Genomic DNA, 10,859 nt, shown 5'->3' on the forward strand with positions numbered 1-10,859 from the left:
CAAGCCTAATGTTTATAATCTCGCAGCGTCGGCTCATTTCCTACACTTGCGTCTTCAGTGCTCCGACGGCCTCTGCTCCTGTGTGATCCCTTCCCCGGCGATCCTCATCGTCTCTCCCTGGCGATCCTCAGCGTCTCTCCCCGGCGATCTTTCCTTCCAATAAGCTTTCCTTTTCACCGCCTCCATTTTTACGCTTTCCAGCTTTCCTTCCCGTACTGGCGATTCCGGTATCGTTTTTCCTTCCTCGATTTGCCTCTTTTCGTCATTTTCACTCTGTTACAATGGCAAGCTCTTCACAGTCGTCAGCCCCTATTCTTGGACATTGGTATACCACCATGGGGTCCAGGTTCGACGAAGGCAACGCTGTGAATCTTAGAAATGCCTTCGAAATTCCTTTTGACCATGAGATCATTTTACCTTCTCCGTCTGCCCGGCCAAATGCTGCTCCGACTGGATGCATTTGTCTGTTCAGAGACCACTTTGTCGCCGGTCTACGGTTCCCTATCCATTCATTCATCACCGCTGTTTGTAAATATTTTCGTATCTCCCTTCCTCAACTCGTCCCGAACTCCTTCCGTCTTTTGTGTGGTGTCGTCGTCTTCTGTGTGGCGTCGTTGTCTTGTTCCGGCTGCACGACATCCCTCTCAGTCCTCGAATTTTCCATTATTTTTATTATCCCAAGCAATCTGAACTAGGGACCTTCCTTTTCCAGTCTCAGGTCGGCCTAGTTTTCTTTGATAAAATGTCGACCTCTAATAAACACTGGAAGGAATATTTCTTTTTCCTGCGTCTTCCCGAGCAGCCAGATTTCATGACTCGTTAGCAACTTGAAGTGGTGCCCCAGCTTGACCTGAAGCGCTACAAGAGCCGATCGGACTATCTCCATGTTACGTCCATGCTGGTCGACCAAAAGTACCATATCCACAAGTTGCTGCTTGAGGATGTACTGTACATTTTCGACCTGAGTCCGATCCGCACAAGGCTCCCGACCAGCCTAGGTATGAGATTACTTTCCGCTCTTCCTTTGATTATAACTGATTTCTTCTTTTCTTTTGTAGCCAAAGTCATGTTGCGAGCACGGGGTGGCCGACAAGACCAAACTCAAGGATGCCACGATTAACACCGCAACTGTTGAAGAGCTGGTGAGCCGCGACCTACAGTCGGTTGGCTCTCACGAAGACCCGCAGGAAGGGTGTAAAACAGCTCCTATGGCTGTGAGTGGAGGAGCCACTAGCCGAATGCCCAGCCTCTAAGCAGCGAGCGGATCACTCCCACCATCCGAGCGACTACCTTTCACTCCGGACGAGGAGTCAGGCTCGGCCGATGAGCCCCTCGCGAGGCACAAAAGGTGCAATGCGGACACCCAGTCTTGTTCCGCCACTTCTGCCATGAAGGATGCTGATGCGGTGGGAACGACGACCCCCGCTCCAATTCCAGAAACTGTGGAGGCATCCTCATCCAATCGGACACCCTCCCTTGCCGAGCTGCCACCGGATGTCGTCGCTGCTCCGCCTGAGGCCTTCCTGCCGCTACCCTCACAACCCTCAAGGGTTCTGAGGTCTGGTATCCATCCGGCGACAACATCTCGTGTTAGATTGGATGAGTGCGATAGAGGGGTGGAATGAATATCGCGCTTTTAAAACTTTTTCTTTTACTTGTTAAAGACAAAGTCATACAGCAAAAAAATTGAGAACAATTCGGTTACTTGGTTCGGAGCCTAGGTTGACTCATACTCCAAAGCCCGCAATCCTTGACCACACCGATAGGCAATGCACTAAAACCCTTCTTTCTGAAAACCTCGGAAAGAAGCAGTGCGTACAATATGCAAGATAGTAACACCCTACTATCTTGTAAGAGTTTAAGTACAATGCAAGTATTAATAAATGTACCGACAATAGTAAAGAACGAAGCTTTGGTCAGCACTTCTGGATGGAGTAGCTTGCGAGTCGTAGAATAGTAGCACGGTCAGCAGAAACTTGCACGGTGATTAATTTCAAACCAAACACTGTTGTCTTCAGCCTCGGACCTCGAGCACTCTTTTATAAGAATCATCGATGTTCGGTCGACTGATCCTCAAGTTCGGTTGACCGAACTAGCTCCTTTCCTTTCTGGCTGAGATCTGACGCTGATTCGATCTTTGACAATTAATGACCATTAAGGGTTCGGTCGACCGAATAGGCTCCTTCCATGTTCATCAAGATTTATTGAGATACGCTTTTACTGTGCCATTAATGTTGATTATGTTAGGATGTATACTAAAAACCTAGCTTTTTTTATGAACATTTATTTTGAAATAAGAATCACATTGGTCAAATGTCTGCATTTAATTAAATGCAGTTATCCATTTAATTTATATTGTAGATAACATGGTGTGTGGTGTCACATAGAAGATCATGTTATCAGTTTCTTATAAATTATAAATAGTAGCTTACGACTGAGATGGATAGGGACAAACCATTGGAATGATTGTAGTGTAATTTGGTATTAGTTTACTTGACTATAAAATTACACTAGTACACTATGTGTGTATTGAGTAGGATCATTTGAGGTTGTTTCTTTTTATACTAACTGCATAAAAGAACAAAACCTCTGTTATTATGGACGTGCGTACTCTTAATCTCGATATAATAACAAACACATATACTTAGTATTTATTTCTTTAATTTATTAAAGGGTGAGATTTATTCAGTTAAATCAATAGGCCCGATAAGTTGGGAAATAATATTATTTATATGGTGTGTTATTGATTATAGAAGGAAACTGTGTCCTAGTAATCTAGGTTGATGATGCATCCTTGAGGAGCTCATAAGGATTATCATGTAAACCCTGCAAGTGGACTTAGTCGGACATGATAATAAGGTTGAGTGTTACTACTCTTGGAGCTAGATATTAATTAAGTGAGTTGTCAGTAGCTCATTTAATTAACGGGCATACGATATCTTAAACACAAGGAGACTAACACACTCATGATAAGAAGGAGCCCATATTGTAATATGGGATTGGTGCGGTAGTTCAATAATAACTCTTTAGTGGTATGAGTTATTATTGATGAACTTGAGTTGGGTGTTCGGGTCGAACACAGGAAGCTCAAGTCCATCAGGAGGCCAAAATCAATTTCTCTTCTTGGTACCTGTTGTAGCCTCTATAAAGTCTTGCATTCACCCGTTTTGATTTTGCTTCCTACCCAAGAAAGGGGCGGACCACATCCTTGCTTGGTGCCTAAGCAAGGGGTCGACCAAGCCTTGCATCCTACCCAAGAAAGGGGTCGGCCAAGCCTTGCTTGGTGCCCAAGCAAGGGGTCGGCCAAACCAAAAGAAAAAGAAAAGAAAAGAAAAAAAGGGAGATTTTTTCTCAACAGAATTAAAAAATTTTCTAAAAAGAATTACGTTGATTCTTTCTTAGAAATTTTCTAAAAAGAATTACATTAATTCTTTCCTAAGAAATTTTCTAAAAAGAATTATGTTAATTCTTTCCTAGAAATTTTTCTAAAAAGAATTATGTTGATTCTTTCTTAGAAATTTTCTAAAAAGAATTATACTAATTCTTTCTTAAGAAATTTTTCTAAAAAGAATTATGTTAATTCTTTTCTAGAGATTTTTTCTAAACAAAAATCTATTACTTTTTTTCCTTTTTTATCTGGGGTAAAGGGTTATAAAAGGAGAGGAGGTTATGCCACAAAATCAATCAATTAAGAATTAATAAGTTTTTCTGCACAACAAAAAAATCCTTTCCTTTCCCTTAAGGTCGACGCCCCAATCTTTCTTTTCTTTCCTCTAAGGCTGGCGCCCCACTTCTTTTATTCTTCCCTCTAGGGCTAGCGCCCCATCTTCTCTTAGTGGTCGGAGCTTGGAGGAAAAGAAAACGAAGAGACGAAGCACCTTGGTGGCCGGAAATTTGGAGGAGAAGAAGAAGAAGGAGGCGCCTCTTTCTTTGTATCTTTTGTGGTAGGCGGCTTAGAAACAAAAAGGGTTCGAGTGTTTTTATCTTGGTAGATCATTGCCTATATGACGTCCAAGAAGAGGAGAGGAATACGGTAGAAGATCAAGAGGTATTTGTCTATGAAGAAAGGTACAACTAGTTATTTATTCCGCACTAGTTTTGTTTTCTTTGTATGAATCCTGAAATACCAACACAAGAGGCTAGCGATTTCGTATTTTCATTTTTGTGCTTCGATTTTGTGTTTCGATCTTGTGCTTTGATTGAGGTCTTTGTAGTTAAACCTAAGGTTACTGTGAGAAGTTTAACTATTCAATTTCTTTGAGAGGCTTTGTCTAGGAAGTGGTGGATGATCCCATAACCAAGAAGGCCTAGTGCCTCGCCAACGACCTGGAAGCCAATCCTTAAAATAGATATTTAATCAACTTCTGTAATATGGTTTAACTTCTGAAGAACACAAGGGTTGAACTTGGAGGAAAAATGTTAAGTTTCATTTCCAATCCAAGTTTAACTTTGAAGAACGAACTTGGAGTAAAAATGTTAAGTTTCGTTTCTAATCCAAATTTAACTTCTGAAGAGCACATGGGTTGTTAGGAAAAGTTCTGTGCTTGTATAAATTTTTTTTTACAGGGGAAACAGAATGGTATTCCAAGTAGCACCCAACAGATTGTTCGGTTGACCGATCCACTGGTTCAGTCAACCGATTAGTGTAGTTTCCTTCTTCTTCTGATCGTTGTTGATTGAACTGATCTGTGCTGAGTCAACCTTGTTCAGTTGATCGATCCCTGGTTTTGGTCGACCGATAAGGTCGTAACCTGCAGAACAGTATTAGACAATATAATCTTGCAAAATAGATGTTAGCACAGTTATATAAAATACATGAGTAGTAATAATCGATAGTTCAACTATCTTGATCTCAACTTGGAAACCTTCTCGGTTTCTTTAATTGGATCAGCGACCTTAGGTTGTTCCCTTCAGGAATTCGACCTCACTGTCGCTCCTCCAGTTGTTTACCTCAACCTACCTGCCAAACATTAATCCTCCAGATCTTGTTTGGATTTTTCACTTAGCCTTGATCGGCTCACCAGGACTTTTCTTTTGATCTTCGGTCCTCTAAACCTCTTGATCACTCCGCCAAGCGTCGGGTCCTCTTGACCCACTTGGACTTTCACCTAGGTTCCACGATCTGCTAAGACTTCTCCTGCGTAGCCTCTAACTAGGTCTTTCCCGGTTAAGTAAACTGCCTGCACACTTAGTCAACTTGTTAAATCACAATAAAACTTAACTTGAACCTTTGATAACATCAAAACTTAGGTTTGATTCTGGTGCAACCTGCACCAACAATCTCCCATTTTTTGATATTTGGCAACCAAGGTTCAAAATTAAGTTAAAATATACAGAAATAAATAAACAAGCAATTTCGTTCTCCCCCTGAGTTGAACAACTCCACCTGAGTTGAACAACTCCTCCTGAATTCACCAACTCTCCCCTTTTGACACACATCAAAAAATGGGGAAGCTAACAAATAGTTTTTAAAGTAAAGCACAAACTAAATTGAAAGACAAGGACTTAAAAAAAAATTAAAGGAAAGAATCTTTATAAAGTTAGAGATGAAAAGAGATTCCTAAGATAAAGAATTTGTAAGGTTGAAAAATTGAATTTGAAGTAAAAATTTCGCAAAGTAAAATTTGAAAAGATTTGAGGTAAAATTTTCAAAGTTAAAGATTTTCTAAAGAAAATAATTTGAAAATTTGAATGTAAAGTTTAATTGATAAATTTTTTTAACAAAGTTAAAACATGAAAATTTTATAAAGTAAAATTTTCATGAAGCTTTAGCTAGAATTTTATTTCAATGATAAAATTTAAGAAAAACTAGTAAAGCTAAAAAAGCAATCTAAGGAAATAAATAGAAGATGTTTGAAAATATCGATATAATGTTGAAGTTTTGTAAAATATTTTATTAAAAGGAAAAATAGAAAATTTAGTTATTAGCTCCCCTAAAATTGAAAACTTCCTAAAAGTCCAAGCTGGAAACACCGGTCGTCAGTGAATAACCCTCAGCTGCAAATCAGTTCCAGAATTGCTCAACAACACTGGTGGAACGCCTCCGGCAAGTTGGAAACACTCTGGAACTTGTCGATGAACGAAAATCTAGAATTCTGCAAACCCGATTCTCTGAATCTGGATGGAAGCTGCGGATGGTGGATGATCGTCAAATGGAGCTCAGTAACACCGGAGGAACGCCGCCAAATGTTACTGATGGGAAGTGGAACTACAGATCGGAGGAACGTCGCCAAATCTGTGCGAAAATAGAGAATCGCAGAAGCAGATTTCCGCCGGAGGGAATGGCGACCGGTGGTTCCAAATGATCAGGATTTATGTCCAGTAGCTGCCTTAAATCTCTCCATCGAGGTCGTCGCCTGAGAAAATGATCAGAGATGGAATCGGAGTCGGAATCACCGGAGAGGCTCGCACCTCCTTGCTACTTGACGCGAAGCTGTGGAGATTTAACGAACGAAGCCAACACTATAGCTTCTCAATTTAAATCATATCAGATCTATGATGGACGGCTCAGAATGATTTGGATCTTGATCAACGGTAAAAAGTCGCTTAAAATCCAATCCGAAGGTGTTGATCTTTATCAAGGGTCTTGATCTACTCCTCCTTAGGTTGGATGGGCCAGATCTTCAATGGATGGTTCAGATCACTTTTGTTCTTAATGAATGGTCCAAATTGGTTCTAGATCAGTTCTCCTTGATTAGCCCTAGATTTGAGCCTAAACTTGATCTGATCGATTGGGTCCATGATCCTTTTGATGCCTACAAATAATATATTGAATATTAGCATCAAATACCATGATTATAAGCTAATTTGTAATTAAGTCCAGGATTAAATGAAATGCATAAAATGTGATATAAATATGAGTTTAACCTATGAACAAGACATCAAATCATGCATGTATGAATCAAAATAGTGTAACAAAATCATGGTTATCAGCAGGTCGGCCCAAGATGACGTTGTAGGCCGACGGCACGTCGACCACGATGAAGTTCGTGGTTCGCGTCCTCCTGAACGGTTCTTCTTCGAGCGAGATGACCAACCCTTCTTGGCCGATCGGGAGGACCTCGTTGCTCGTGAACCCATACAGCGGGGTCATCATAGGCAGCGACTCGCCCCGGTCGTTTTATAGTTAGTCGAACGCCTTCTTGAAAATTATGTTCACCAAACTCCTTGTGTCAACAAAGATGCGATGAATGGTATAATTGGCGATCACCGCTCGGATGATCAAAGTGTCGTCGTGAGGGACTTCAATTCCCTCCAAGTCTCGAGGTTTGAAGCTGATTTTGGGTCCGTCCGCCTTTTTCCGGCTGCATTTAACTGCGTGGATCTCTAGTCGCCGTGCGTACGACTTCCTGGCTCAGTTGGAGTCGTCAGTGGTCGGTCCGTCCGCTATCATGTTTATTTCTCCCCGAGCGATGTTGCTTCTGTTATTTTCCTCCTGAGTGGAAGGTCTATTTCGATCATCTGAGACCCGAGAGGGGCCAGCGTTCTTCCTCCGCTGGTCTGATGGTGTCGCTCAGGCGATCTTCTCGTGTCCTCCCGTCGCCCGGAGGATTGATGCCTGTGTCGCCGGTCAGGCGATGGGGTTCGGCGGCGATACCCCTTGGAGTCGGTTGACCGACGATCGGCGTCAGGCCACAACAATCACGCGTGTTGTGTGATACCGACTGATAGAAAGAGCAAAACATAGGCGTCCATACCTTGCCATTTGACGCTTTTGGCCGCCCGAAAGCCACGTGCTGCACGGCTTGTGCCCTGGTCTCCTGGTGCGGTCTGCTCCTTTTACCCTTGGCCCCTTGGGCGGCAGATGACTGCTAGCTGGTCGGCACTCGGTTGGCGCCAAATGCTCAGTCGGTGCCTCCTTCCTTCTGGTCGCTTGGGCTTCTTCCACATTGATGTATTCGTTGGCTTTCTTGAGCACGTGGTCGAAGTCTCTGGCGGCTTTCGGATGAGCGACCGGAAGAAATCTCCTTCAGCAAGCCCCTGAGTGAAAGCATTCATCATGGTCTCAGATAAGATCAAGGGGATGTCCATGACCACTTGGTTGAAGTACTGAATGTACGCTTGGAGCGCTTCCTTGGGTCCTTGTTTCAAGGCGAAGAGGCTGACGCTTATCTTTTGGTAGCATCGGCTGCTGGCGAAGTGGTGCTCGAAGGCGGCTCGGAAGTCTTTGAAGCTTCGTATTGAGCAGTTCGACAACCTTCTGAACCAACGCTGTGCCGAAACTGAGAGCGTAGTGAGGAAGACCTGACACTTTACTCCGTCCGTGTACTGGTACAGCGTGGTTTCATTGTCGAATCGATCTAGATGATCATCTAGGTCGATCAACCCGTTGTACGTCTCAATTGCCAAAGGGGTGTAGTGTCGGGGCAAAATGTCTTGTAGGATCTCCTCTGAGAACTACATGTTGATTCGTTCGGGATACGCGACGCGTCAGGGTGCTTTACCTATCCGTGCATCCCGAACGGACGCATCATCTGAAGATGATCCCCTTTCCTGGCTTGCTTGGGCTATCTTAGAGGGAGTCTGGAATAGAGCTCGGTGTAAGGGGATCAGAGCGGGTAGAGCTTCCCCATGAGTGTCGGTCGACAGTTTGTTCTCCTCCCAGATAGAGAGTTGCTCCGAGCGGTCCTCCTGTACCACTCGACCTCCTGCCGCGGAAGTTGCTTGCTGCGCTTGCCGATCGGCTAGCACCTTCTGTTGTTGCTGCTCGACTATTTTCTACACTCGGGCTTCACGAGCAGGTCGAGCTCTTCTTGAGTGAGCGTCACTGTGTGAAGTCATCCAACGTCCTCCATCTCCTCAGCTCAGATGTAGGTTATGTTCCCACAGACGACGCCAAATATGATCTTGTCTGAAAATCGAGACGACGGATGTTGGGGATGTGACGCTCTTGCTGACCGCGTGTAGACTCCGCTCGGACCTGCAACCATAATTACGTCAGTGCCGAGCCAAGGAAGGGGTCCCCGGTGTTGGCCCTCCGACGCTCAAGTCAGTCACCGGCGATGTAGAAGCAGCGGAGCAAGAAAGCAAGAGAATAGTAGTATCTTTTGGTAGCATCGGCTGCTGGCGAAGTGGTGCTCGAAGGCGGCTCGGAAGTCTTTGAAGCTTCGTATTGAGCAGTTCGACAACCTTCTGAACCAACGCTGTGCCGAAACTGAGAGCGTAGTGAGGAAGACCTGACACTTTACTCCGTCCGTGTACTGGCACAGCGTGGTTTCATTGTCGAATCGATCTAGATGATCATCTAGGTCGATCAACCCGTTGTACGTCTCAATTGCCAAAGGGGTGTAGTGTCGGGGCAAAATGTCTTGTAGGATCTCCTCTGAGAACTACATGTTGATTCGTTCGGGATACGCGACGCGTCAGGGTGCTTTACCTTTCCGCGCATCCCGAACGAACGCATCATCTGAAGATGATCCCCTTTCCTGGCTTGCTTGGGCTATCTTAGAGGGAGTCTGGAACAGAGCTCGGTGTAAGGGGATCAGAGCGGGTAGAGCTTCCCCATGAGTGTCGGTCGACAGTTTGTTCTCCCCCCAGATAGAGAGTTGCTCCGAGCGGTCCTCCTGTGCCACTCGACCTCCTGCCGTGGAAGTTGCTTGCTGCGCTTGCCGATCGGCTAGCACCTTCTGTTGTTGCTGCTCGACTATTTTCTACACTCGGGCTTCACGAGCAGGTCGAGCTCTTCTTGAGTGAGCGTCACTGTGTGAAGTCATCCAACGTCCTCCATCTCCTCAGCTCAGATGTAGGTTACGTTCCCACAGACAACGCCAAATATGATCTTGTCTGAAAATCGAGACGACGGATGTTGGGGATGTGACGCTCTTGCTGACCGCGTGTAGACTCCGCTCGGACCTGCAACCATAATTACGTCAGTGACGAGCCAAGGAAGGGGTCCCCGGTGTTGGCCCTCCGACGCTCAAGTCAGTCACCGGCGATGTAGAAGCAGCGGAGCAAGAAAGCAAGAGAATAGTAGTAGCAATAGTAATCGCGCCTACCTCTGCTAAAGCATGGACCCCCTTTTATATAGAGTTCCTGTTGCGCACGTGCATGCTTCCCAAAGCATGCACGCTTCTCAAAGATTTTCCTGAAAAGACGCGTTAGTAAAGTGCCCCTAACACAATACTTTAACGAGCCGAGCATATATCTGAAGTGACAGTGGAAGCTTTTACCTTACGATCTTCCGCCTGACCATGCCATATATCGGCGGCACTAGATCCCAAAAGGATCTCACTAGATAATGTTCTGTGCCTTTTGCTGGACCGAGCAGGATGACTGCTCGACTCAAGCCTCTGTTGTCTGTTCGGTTAATGAATTCATCACCTGGCCGAGCGGGATAACCGCTCGGCAGTTGCTCCCATTGTTTGTTTGATGAGTGTATACATTATCTGAGTGGGATAGCCGCTCGGCTGCAAGGTTGTTGTCCGTATGTGGTATACTTGGTCATAACTCTACTCCTCTGAATTATGGATATCGATGTATGGCCGAGCGGAGCAACCGCTCAGCACGCTTCCGCATGCACTTGGTGCTTTTTCCTTTATTGAGCGTCGGATGTTCGGCTGGTTGCCGAGCCTATAAAGCTGTCAGCTCAGGCCCATCCTATCCCGGTCGGGCGACTGACTCGTCTGATCGATCGGTGATGACTGGCATTGACCGCCTTGACTTTGACCTCCACTATGCTGACTATCTATAGGGCGGGATCCCAACTTATCACTGCATCACTCCACGTGTGTGTTATCGTGCTTTACACTCAAAGGACGGTGCAATGATTGAGATATAAGATATTATCCTATAAAATTTTAGGGTTAAAATTTGACGCATCTAAATATGTCTTCCCTCATATCTTTGCCACTTATACTAAT

This window comes from Zingiber officinale, chromosome 10A (genome assembly GCF_018446385.1).
Source record: "Zingiber officinale cultivar Zhangliang chromosome 10A, Zo_v1.1, whole genome shotgun sequence".
NCBI lineage: Eukaryota > Viridiplantae > Streptophyta > Magnoliopsida > Zingiberales > Zingiberaceae > Zingiber > Zingiber officinale.